Source organism: Cetorhinus maximus, chromosome 8 (genome assembly GCF_964194155.1).
Source record: "Cetorhinus maximus chromosome 8, sCetMax3.hap1.1, whole genome shotgun sequence".
NCBI lineage: Eukaryota > Metazoa > Chordata > Chondrichthyes > Lamniformes > Cetorhinidae > Cetorhinus > Cetorhinus maximus.
In genome coordinates, this window is record NC_135886.1 from 109802692 (window position 1) to 109815044 (window position 12353).

Genomic DNA, 12353 nt, shown 5'->3' on the forward strand with positions numbered 1-12353 from the left:
TCTCGGGGAATTGGGAGTGGGCAGGAAAATGGAGTTGAAGCTGAAGGTCAGCCATGATATTGAATGGCAGAACAGGCATGATGGGCCATATGGTCTACTCCTATTTCTTCTCCTATTAATGCTAGAGGGCAAGTACTGACCACTGATCACCTCAACCTCAAGACAGATAAGAACTATTAATCACTAGATTGGCTCCAGATTCCTACTTCCACTCCACAAGCACCATCTCAAACAAGTTCCTTAACTATCCACCCTGTGATTTATTCACGAAAAATATAGAGGCAAGGATATGGAATTTTTAGCAAGGGCCTAATCGGATGGAGTTGGTATTCTTGATGTTCAGTTGAAGGAGGTTCCAGCTTATTTATGATGTGATGTTGGTAAACAGTCTGATGACACAGGTTGTTCTGCACTTTTGAATGGTGGTGGAATGATAGTCCTAGATGTCATCAGTCTACAAATGAAAGCTGAAAATGCTCATGTTGCTGGAAAGTAACTTGTGAATGAGGGACATACCTACGGAAGTGCAAAAGGAAACACCATTGCTAGAGGTATGCTGGCTATTTTAGGACTAGTAGCAGTATGGGCCACTTCAAAGGAGGAGTTGAGTGGTTTTCAGCATTTGGTTGTGCTGTGGAGAAGTCAAGGAGGGAGTGGGTGCTGTCTTGGCAAGATGGAGATGGGAGGTGATGGCCAGAAGCTTCACTGTTTGATTCCCTTCACTGTTGCTCATGTCTTACCTGCAATAGGGTATTAAGGGAGAGGTGAGATGGATGACGATGGTGTGCTCGAGGAATATGAGGAGAAACCAAATTGGGCCTGGAATTAAGAGCCATATTGCTCTGATCAGGGGAATTAGTGAAATGTAGCAAGGCTAGATGGCTTTTGAGATTTCTGTTGGGTCCAAGATTTCAATTTCTCCAAGCTGAGATTGTGGATGGAGAGAGCCTTTTAGAAGGGAGCAAAGATTCTCGGTGGTTGAAAATCTACCAGAGCAATCCGAGCAAGAAACAGCTAGATGTTCAGCCATCCACAATATTTGTGGGATGTTTGCCAGAAGTGGAGGATGAGGGAAAGTTTGGGTGTCATAGTAGAGGACACCCAAAACAGAACAGAAAGCTTATCTAGTTCGTGACTTGAACCTGGAACAAAGCACAGAAGATTGACTCCGCTGGAATGCAATGTCCAGTGGGATGGGGGCACAGTGTTTTTTTAGTGGAGGTGTTAGAGTTGGGGCCATGATTAGATGGAGGAGACGTGAGACAACGAAGGAGCAGTTTGGGGCAAGGAAAAACTGACTTGAGGGGTTAGGTCAGAATGAATTGTAGCCAGTTTCTGCAAGCAAGTTTATATGAAAAAAATATTTTACGTGAATAAATCACAGGGTATATGGTTAAGGAACTTGTTTGAGAAGGTGCTTGTGGAGTAGAAGTAGGAGCCCGGAGCCAATCTAGTGGTTAATGGTTCTTATCTGTCTTGAGGTTGAGGTGATCAGTACTTGCCCTCTGGCATTAATATCAGGCTTTCCTGATACCACAACTTTTTAAAGGACATTTAAGTTCAACCTTCTGAATTAAAGTTGTTTTGTAGTTGCTGTCAGGACATATGACACTCTGATTTGGTTCAGAGGAGCCTTCATGTGTGGTTTGCTTTTTAATTTTGACTGTGCTTAAAAGGCGTATTTTCAGATTCATTGTTTAACATGTTTTTGTGGGATTTTCTCTTGTAGAAGTTGGTGAAGTAGTGGCAATACAATGCAATTTGAAATTTTTGAGGTGTCTGAAGGTGAATGTTCATAAAACTAGAATTGCTTGTAAATCACATAACTGCAATTGTACTTTTGTGCAATTATCCAGAGATAACATACTAGTTTATATCCTTGTAAAACCATAAATAATGTGATTCAATTTAAGACTTGCTTAAAGATCATTAAAGAAAGAAAGCAATTGAATTTATATAGCACCTTTCGTGACCTCTGGCCAGTCCAAAGCCCTGTACAGCTAGTAGAGTACTTCTGAACTTGAATCACTATTGTAATTTAGAGTAATGTGGCAACCAAACTGTGCACAGCAAGGTCCCACAAAAAGCAACGAGTGTGACTGGATAAGCTTTTTTTTAAGTAATGTCGGTTGTGGTAGTGCTGTGGAAATTTTTTATTCAACTGAAAGGGCAGATGGGTCTTTGAGCACCCCTGACAGTGTAGTACTGTGCTCCGGTGTCAGCATATGTTGCAAATAACTCCAGAAATGTTTAAAGGCTTCCTGAGGGGGTGGTATGAAACTGCAGCATGTTGTGCTGTCTAACCACATAGAAGAAAGGTTGCAGGTACAGACTCTCTTCTTTGCTAGTTTAGCTGATCTTAGATGGGGCATTAGTGTCATGTCTGTGGTTGGCCTGAACATGCCTGGACTTTGGCAGTTGAATCATTTAACTTTCATTGGGGTTGTGCATGAAGGATCATCCATCCAATGACACGTGGAAAGTGCACATGTGGATGTTGTGTGAAGACGGGACCTAACCTGGCTCTACCACCCTTCATTGTCAAATAACTTAAGTTTTACTGTTTATTAAAGAATGGTTTCTTGGGTGTGATATCAGGGGGCTGGGAGTGCGACTGGAATAGACCAGCAAGAGTTTGGTTTTCAAAAGAGTGGGTGGGGAGTGAGAAAATTAGATTTTAAATAAATACATTCATTTTGGTGCAAATAAAAGTTTAAAATAGTACTTGGTAATGGATGAAATAGGTTTGTTCCTGAAGGAAGTAGCTGACTGAGTGAGTCATTGGTCAAAACTCACCACTTAAGCCAGAACAAGAGTTTAAAGCTTTCTTTCACGTGACACTTGACAAAACATCAGAAGCAGCTGCTTCCTGCAAATTCACCTAAAGGCTAAGGTTAACTGTCTTTCAGAAGATCACTGGTTTCTGTGGAAAGTACATGACAGTTGGGTGAACTGTGTTTTCAGAGCAAGATTTTTGTATGTCCTGTACACAGGAGGATATGAATATTTTATTTTAAAAGCTGACTTTGTGTGCGCTGATGAAACATATTGAACTGCAAAACAAGATAGGTGAAAGATAAATTATTAGGTAATAAGCTATATGGATGAGAAAGATCAACCAGCTCATTTATCTTGTCGGGGTTTGAGGGGGAGAGGGGTGTGGGGGAAAACCTTAAGCAGCCCCCCCATCACAGCAACTAGCTTTTTATTAATTGATCGAGGTGTTACTTCAGTGCAGCACTGAAGCAGTGTTACATTGTCAGAGGTGTTGTGTTTTAAACGACATGCTGAATTGAAATCTTTGTACTGTTTGGGTGAATGTAAAAAAAATCCTATGACACCATTTCAGAGAACAGGGTGTTCCCCATTCAGGCAACGTTCATCCATTTAAGTTGATGAAAACAAATTTTCTAGTCATGTTATCTTCTTTGCTGTTTGATACACTTTGCTGTGCACGTATTGGCTACAATATTTGCTTCAAAGTAAGTGACTACAGATCAAAAGTAATTCATTGGTTGTGAATTGTTTTGGGATGTCCTTAAAATGTGAAAGATACAAAAAGTTTTTTTTTTGAAACTGATACAATGTGATCTGGATAGGTTAGAAGTTGGGTTGGTGAGTTGCAAATATAATGCAATACAACCAAGTGCAAGACTAGAAAGGGACATGAGCAGAGGGAATGTAAACTAGATTACAACATGGCTAGTGAGAAGAATCTATGAAACCAAGAGCATGGTGTGGAGCAGGGTTGAGACTCTTAATCTGATCCTGGGGGTTGTAGCCAGATGGATGGAACACTGTTCCTAGGAGATAATGGGAAGGATTTTCCCTGCACGTTTTTGAACCCCACCACCAGGCTCAATGTGGGTCAGAAGCCTACACTGTATGGGGAGACGATCACTCATTGTGATATTCCCGGAGTGGCCTCTAAATGGCCAGAGGGCAGTTTTGGTATCCAATTAAGGATGGCAGGTGGGTTCTTTAAGCTGGAGGGCCAATAAGAGACCTTCCAGCTTGAAAGCAACAGTAGGATGCAAGCATGGGTAAGAAGGGGAAAGGCTATACCAAAATGGAATTGCCCCTCCCAATTCTTTTAAACTTTAAATTAGAAATGACTTTTGCAGCCGGGTCACCACTATGTGGGGTTACCCCTCCACAGGGTGGCCTGCAGCTGCTGCTGCACCCAGGCAGAGAAAGCCTCTAAGCCTCCCTGGAGTGCAGGACACTGGGAGGCAGCCTCCAGCCAGTTAAATTGGCTCCGCCCTGCCACACCACCCCAGAACCTGGAGTCAGCCATAAATTAGCAGACCTTAAAGAGCCTTCAGTTGGGATCATTGGCTACCTGCTGCAAGCGGGGCTGATAGCCCTTTTGTCTTTTGAGCCTGGCCACCTTTGTTCCTGGCCCTGATGAGGGCTAATGTTCTAGTCCAGTGGATCTGTACAAGATAACAGGTGCAACCATTGCCACTCCCTTTGCCTTTTGTTTTATGACAGTCATTTAATTTTTCCAGCTCCCCTCCCCCTTTTAAACAGCATAAAACATGTCATGTTTATACCTCCCTCAGTTCTGAAGAAGTCATATTTGACTTAAAATGTTAACTCTGTTCCTCTTTGCAAAGATGCTGCTGAGTATTTCCAGCACTTTGTTTTTATTTCAGATTCCAGATCTGCAGTGTTTTGCTTTTAACATTAGAAGTATTTTGACTTTGCTTCAGGCAATGACCACCAAGTTTGTTTCTGATGCTGTTATTAGTGAAATGGAATTTTTTTCACAAAAAAAACAGGTACAGCATTGTTCAGAGAAACCAAAAAACGGAACATCTTCCTTCTGTACGTGCTGTGGAAAAGAAGTTACTGGAAACTGCTGAGACTTGTCACATGGTATTTAATGCTATTTAATTTGTTCACTTGACCAAAAATTACATTCCACAAAAAAGGAACCTTTTAATTAGTTTCAAGGAGGACCCTGTAAAAACGGTTCCTGGAGGAAGGGGAAGTAAATGCAAGTGAACTTGCATAGTGCCTTTTGTGTTCTCAGGATGCCTTTGAAAGCAGTTCAAAGCCAGTGAATTGCTTTTAAAGTGTAGTCACTTAGCACAAAGGCCAATGCAAACAACAGCTAATATGTACCTCTAGTAAATAACATACATAAATAAATAACCAGTTAATACATTGTTTTGAAGGTGTAGATTGAAAGACAGATGTTGTCCAGGACACCAAAGAAATTCCTCAACTGTTCTTCAGATAGTACCATGGAATCTTTTGCATCTACTCGAACTGGCAAACGTAAACTTGGTTTAATATTTCATCTAAAAGCTGACACCTCTGACAATGCAGCATTTTCTCATTACTGTCCTGAAATATCAGCTTAAATTACTTGCTTGTCCCTGAAGGAGGGCTTTTTTACTTCGTTCATGGGATCTGGATATCAGTGGCTAGTCCTGAATTTATTGCCCACCCCTAATTGCTGATGGGAGGGGAGTCCCAGGATTTTGACCCAGTGACAGTGAAGAAATGACTATATAGTTCCAAGCCAGGATGATGTGTGGCTTGATGGGGAACTTGCATGGGAACAAAAACATCTGCATCAGTAGATGCATGGCAACTGTATGCCACTGTGCCACCGCCTCTGGTGAGCCTATTCTGTCAGTGGAACATTGTAAGGTATGATTCTGTGAGCGTAGCTGTTAGGCTGATGCCTGACAGGTCTGTGGGACAGCTCTCCCAATTTTGGCACAAGCCCCCAGATGTTAGTAAGGAGAACTTTGCCAGGTTGACAGGGCTGGGTGTGCCGTTGTCATTGTCCTTCTAGGGAGCCGAGGTCGTGGGTTTGGAAGGTGCTATCGAAGGAGCCTTGGAGAGTTGCTGCAGTGCATTTTGTAGATGGTACACACTGCTGCCACTGTATCGGTGGTGGAGGGAGTGAATGTTGAAGGCTGTATCGGTGGTGGAGGGAGTGAATGTTGAAGGTGGCGGATGGGGTGCAAATCGAGCGGGCTGCTTTGTCCTGGATGGTGTCGAGCTTCTTGTGTTGTTGGAGCTGCACTCACCCAGGCAGATGGAGAGTATTCCATAACACTCCTGACTTGTGCCTTGTAGATGGTGGACAGGCTTTGGGGAGTCAAGATGTGATTTAATCTCTGCAGAATTCCCAGCCTCTGACCTGCTGTCATAGCCACAGTACTTATATGGCTGGTCAGTTCAGTTTTGATCAATGGTAACCCCCAGGATTTTGACAGTGGGGTACTCAGTGATGGTAATAGCATTGAACGTCAAGAGATGATTGGATTCTCTCTTGTTGGCGATGATCATTGCCTGATCATTGTGTTGTGAATGTTAAATGCCACTTATCAGCTCAAGTCTGAATATTGTCCAGGCCTTGCTGCACTTGGACAAAGACTGCTTCAATAGTACTTAAGATTTGTGCTTCAGAACTTGCAGCACCCTAACCCAAGCTGTTCCAGTAGAGCTACAGTGCAACTGCAACACATCCATCTACCTGGCAATGTGGAAAATTGCTCAGGTATGTCCTATACACAAAAAGCAGGACAAATCTAACCCGGCCAATTACTGCCCCATCAGTCTATTCTTGATTACCAGTAAAGTGATGGAAGGAGTCATCAACAGTGCTATCAAGCAGCATTTGCTTAGCAATAACTTGCTTACTGATGCTCAGTTTGGGTTCTGCCAGGATCACTCAGCTTCTGACCTAATTTCAGCCTTGGTTCAAACATGGACAAAAGAATTGAACTCGAGGTGAGGTGAGAGTGACTAGCCTTGACATCAAGGCAGCATTTGACTGAGTGTGGCATCAGGCAACTCTAGCAAAACTGGAGTCAATGGTAATTGGGGAACGCTCTCCGCTGGTTGGGGTCATACCTAGCACAAAAGAACTTGGTTGTGGTTGTTGGAGGTCAGTCATCTGAGTTCCAGGACATCACTGCAGCAGTTCCTCAGGGTAGTGTCCTAGGCCGAATCATCTTCAGCTGCTTCATCAATGACCTCCCTTCCATCATAAGGTCAGAAGTGGGGATGTTTGCTGATGATTGTGCAATCTTCATCATTCGTGACTCCTCAAATGCTGAAGTAGTCCACGTTCAAATGCAGCAAGACCTGGACAATATCTGGGCTTGGGCTGACATGTGGCAAGTAACATTCGTGCTACACAAATGCTAGGCAATGACCATCTCCAACAAGAGAATCTAACCATCACCCCATGACATTCGATGGCATTACCATCTCTGAATCCTCTACAATCAACATTCTGGGGGGGTTACTGTTGACCAGAAACTGACCTGGACTAGCCATATAAATAAAGTGGCTGCATGTGCAGGTCAGAGGCTAGGGATCCTGTGACGAGTAACTCACCACCTGACTCCTCAAAGCCTGTCCATCATCTACAAGGCACAAGTCAGGAAAGTGATGGAATGCTCTCCACTTGCCTGGATGAGTGCAGCTCCCACAACACTTGAAGCTTGACACCATCCAGGACGAAGCAGCCACTTGATTGGCTCCCCTTCCACAAACCTTCACTCCCTCCACCACCAAAAAGTGGGAGCAGTGTGTACCATCTACAAGATGCATTGCAGAAGCTCACCAAGGCTCCTTCGGCAGCACCTTCCAAACCCACAACCGCTACCACCTAGAAGGACAAGGGCAACAGATAGATGGGAACGCCACCACCTGGAAGTTCCCCTCCAAGCCACTCACCATCCTGACTTGGAAATATATCGCCGTTCCTTCACTGTCGCAAAATCCTGGAACTCCCTCCCTAACAGCACTGTAGGTGTATCTACACCACAAGGACTGCAGCAGTTCAAGAAGGCAGCTCACCACTACCTTCTCAAAGGCAGTTAGGGATGATTAATAAATGCAGGCCTAGCCAGTGAAGCCCACATCCCGTAAATCATTTAAAAAAAATGTTTATAAGAAGTATCTGAGGAGTCACGAATGGTGCCAAGCGTCGTGCAATCATCTGCGAACATCCCCACTTCTCACCTTATGATGGAGGGAAGGCCTTTGATGAAGCAGCTGAAGATGGTTGTGCCTAGGACACTGCTGTGAGGAACCCCTGCAGCGATGCTCTTGGACTGAGATGATTGACCTCCAACAACCACAACCATCATCTTTTGTGCTAGATATGATTCCAACCAGTGGAGAGTTTTCCCCTTAATTTCCATTGACTCCAGTTTTGCTAGGGTTCCTTGATGCTGCACTCAGTCACGTGCGGCCTTGATATCGAGGGCAATCACAGTCATCTTACCTCTTGCGTTCAGCTGTTTTGTCCATGTTTAGACCAAGGCTGTAATGAGATCAAGAGCTGAGTGGTCCTGACTGAATCCAAACTGTGTGTCAGTGAACAGGTTATTGCTAAGCAAGTGCTGCTTGATGGCACTGTCAATGACACCTTCCATCACTTTGCTGCTGATTGAGAGCAGACTGATGGTGTGGTAATTGGCCGGGCTGGATATATCCTGCTTTCTCTGGACAGGATATACCTGGACAATTTTCCACATTGCCAAGTAGATACTAGTGTTGTAGTTGTACTGGAGGGGTGTAGCAAGTTCTGGGGCACAAGTCTTCAGTGCTACTTCTGGAATGTTGTCGGGGCCTATAGCCTTTCCTGTATCCAGTGCCTTCAGCTGTTTCTTGATATCACGTGGAGTGAACAGAATTGGCTGAAGACTGGCATCTGTGATGCTGGGTACCTCAGGAGGCTGCAAATGCTTCAGCCTGGTCTTTTGCAAGGCTCCCCCCATCGTTGAGGTTGGGAATATTTGGGGAGCCACCTCCTCAATTTAGTTGTTTAATTGTCCGCCACCATTCATGACTGGATGTGGTAAGATTGCAGAGCTTAGATCTGATCTGTCCGTTGGGCGATCACTGTGCTCTGTCAGTCACATTTTCTGCTTTTACTGTTTGGCATGCAAGTAGTCTTGTGTTGTAGCTTCATTGGGTTGATATCTCATTTTTAGGTATGCTTGGTGCTGCTCCTGGCATGTGCTCCATTCCTCATTGAACCAGGGATGATCCCTGGCTTGATGGTAATGGTAAAGTGGGTGACATACCAGGCCATGAGCTTACAGATTGTTGTTGTATACAATTCTGCTGCTGATGGCCCACAGCGCCTCATGGATCCCCTTTCTTGAGTTGCTAGACCTGCTCAAAATCTATCCCACTTAGCACAGTGGTAGTGCCACACAATACGATGGAGGGTATCCTCAGTGTGAAGATGGGACTTTGTCTCCATGAGGACTGTGCGATGGTCACTCCTGCTGATACTGTCATGGACAGATGCATCTGCGACAGGTAGATTGGTGAGGATAAGGTCAAGCAGCTTTTTTCCTTGTCAGTTCCTTCACCACCTGCCACAGACCCAGTCTAACAGCCATGTGCTTTACCCACTTCGTAGCTCGGTCCATAGTGGTGCTACCGAGCCACTCTTGGTTAAGGACATTGAAGTCCTCCACCCAGAGTACATTCCATGCCCTTGCCACCCTCGGTGCTTCCTCCAAGTGGTCTTCAACTTGGAGTACTAATTCATCAGCTGAGGCAGGACTTTAGGTGGTAACCAGCGGGAGGTTTCCTTGCACATGTTTGACCTGATGCCAGGAGATTTCATGGGGTCCAGAGTCAATGTTAAGGACTCCCAGGGCAATTCCCTCCCAACTGTACACCACTGTGCTGCCACTTCTGGTGGGCCTGTCCTGTTGGTGGAACAGTGTCTGTAAGGTATGATTCTGTGAGTAACTGTGCCTGACCAGTCTGTGGGACAGTTCTCCCACTTTTGGCACAACCGCTAGATGTTAGTAAGGAGCACTTTGCAGAGTCAGGTGTGCTGCTGTTATTTCCGGTGCCTAAGTTGATGCCGGGTGGTCTGTCCTGTTTCATTCCCTTTAGACTTGGTAGTGGTTTGAGACAACTGAGTGGCTTGCTAGGCCATTTCAGAGGGCATTTAAGAGTCAACCACATTACTGTAGGTCTGGTGTCACATGTAAGCCAGACCAGGTAAGGATGGCAGATTTCCTTCCCTAAAGGGCATGAGTGAGGTTTTAATGACAATTGACAATGGTTTCATGGTCACCATTAGACTAGCTTTTAACTTGATTTATTAATTGATTTTAAATTCCACCCGCTGCCATGGTGGGATTTGAACCCATGTCCCCAGAGCTGGATTATTAGCCCAGTGACATTATGGGGAGGTGGCTGCATAGTGGTAAGTTTTTTAAAAATTTTGTTCTAGGCTGGGTACACCTGTGATTGACTAGATTGTTTGTCCAACTAGCCGTAAACTTAATAAGCAAGTGATTGAGTCTAGGGGGACCTTGGTGACTTTGTTCTTTCTATATAGGGTATGAACAAGAATGGGTGTTGGAATTTAGCGTTGTCACCATATTCTCACCTGTACTTTTCTGATCATATCAAGGGAATGTGAGAAATTTTGTAGAGTCTGGATGTGCAGTGGAGTACTTTGACCTAGCACTCTTGCATTAAGTGTCAAAACGGTGGAGATCCACTCCCATTGTTCTCATAGAAATAGGTGGCCCAGCTCGCGCTCCTGAAACTTGTCAATTTTCTTTTTTTGACAATATGAAAAATGATATTGCTTAGAGGCAGAAGCTTTTCCTACAGGGTGTTTCAGACCATCATGTTCTGTGTTAGAGCCTGAGTCGTCAGTGCAACATAAAATACAAGTTGTATAGGTATTGTAGGATCTTGATTCAGTTGAGGAAATCCTGTTATATTTGGAATTTGTTGGCAAATTGTTGAACATCATTTGGCACCCATGGGACAGCTCTCCTTTCAGTGATACTCTTCTCATGCCATGTTTTACCACTTGTGGCAAGACTCTCGGAAGGGTGCAGCAATCCTATAGGTGAGCTGATTTGGCCCATGGGGAAAATTCAGTGCAATGTATGTTTGTATCTAGTTTGCCAGTGATCGATGGTATCCAGTGTTTGAGCTCCAGCTTGACTACTTTTGAGAGCTTGAAGGGAACACACTGTATTGGAGTAGGTTGGGCAATTCTGTACTCTAGCCTTCAGTCAATCTGCTACTTGTCTGAAACCTACACCCTCTTCTTATTGGTGATAATAGCCCATAAACTGCAATTTAAGATTTACTGTAACAGGAATGATTTTGGCTAGCTACTGTAAGCATTAACATATTTAACCCTTTGAGTGGAAGTTCCTGGAATCATAGAATGATGTAATTTTGAGGGAAAAAAACAAAAAGCTAAAAGCTACTGCGGATGCTGGAAATCCAAAACAAAATAAAAACAGAATTACCTGGAAAAACTCAGCAAGTCTGGCAGCATCGGCGGAGAAGAAATCAGTCAACGTTTCGAGCCCTCATGGCCCTTCAGCAGAACTGAAGCATAGTTTCAACAAGGGAGAAATATAAATTGGTTTAAGGTGGGTGGGGGGGAAGAGACACATTGAGGGTGTGGTGTGAGCAGATAATCAAAAGATGTCAGAGACAAAAGGGTCAAAGAGGTGTTGAAGGTGGTGGTCTTTGTCTGAGAAAAGTGCTAATTAAGAATGCAAGACAGGCATTCTTAATTAGCACTTTTCTCAGACAAAGACCACCACCTTCAACACCTCTTTGACCCTTTTGTCTCTGACATCTTTTGATTATCTGCTCACACCACACCCTCAATGTGTCTCTTCCCCCCCACCCACCTTAAACCAATTTATATTTCTCCCTTGTTGAAACTATGCTTCAGTTCTGCTGAAGGGCCATGAGGGCTCGAAACGTTGACTGATTTCTTCTCCGCCGATGCTGCCTAATTTTGAGGGAGGCAGTTAGGTTAATTGTACCTGTGCTGACTGAGCTATCCAATAAACCCCACACTTCTGTTCTTTCCCTATAACCCTGCAATTATATATTCAATTCCCTTTTGAAAGTTACTTTTGAATCTGCTTCCAGCACTCTTTCAGGCAATGTATTCCAAATCAACTCCCTGCATTTATTTTTTTTTTAAATCATGTCACTTTTGGTTTGTTTGCCAACCACCATAAATCTGTCCTCTGTTTACTGATCCAGGTCATATATCAAAAATAACCATCGCCCTAATACTTTCCGCCTAATGAATTATTAATTTTGATGTTGTACCTATTCTTTAAATATCAACTTTCTCCTCTTCTGTCTTGAAAGCACTGATTCTTTCCAAGCTTTGATTCCATAGGTGCAAGTACCTGTCTAAGCAGGAGCCTATGAACATTCTATTTGACTATTTGGGGAATCCAAATTGAGCTTTTCCTGTCCTTGACTGAATTCCAGACGGATGCACTTTCCAGTGTAAGTCACTGGATTGCAAGTCAAAATCCTGGGTCTTGTTTTTATTAAAACCC

At 43.9% G+C, this 12353-nt stretch overlaps 1 protein-coding gene across 1 annotated transcript in view; it reads left to right on the plus strand.

Annotated features, from left to right (window-relative positions):
- las1l (LAS1 like ribosome biogenesis factor) overlaps nucleotides 1-12353 on the plus strand; it is a 97463-nt gene that overhangs the window by 84381 nt on the left and 729 nt on the right. The window lies entirely within an intron of this gene.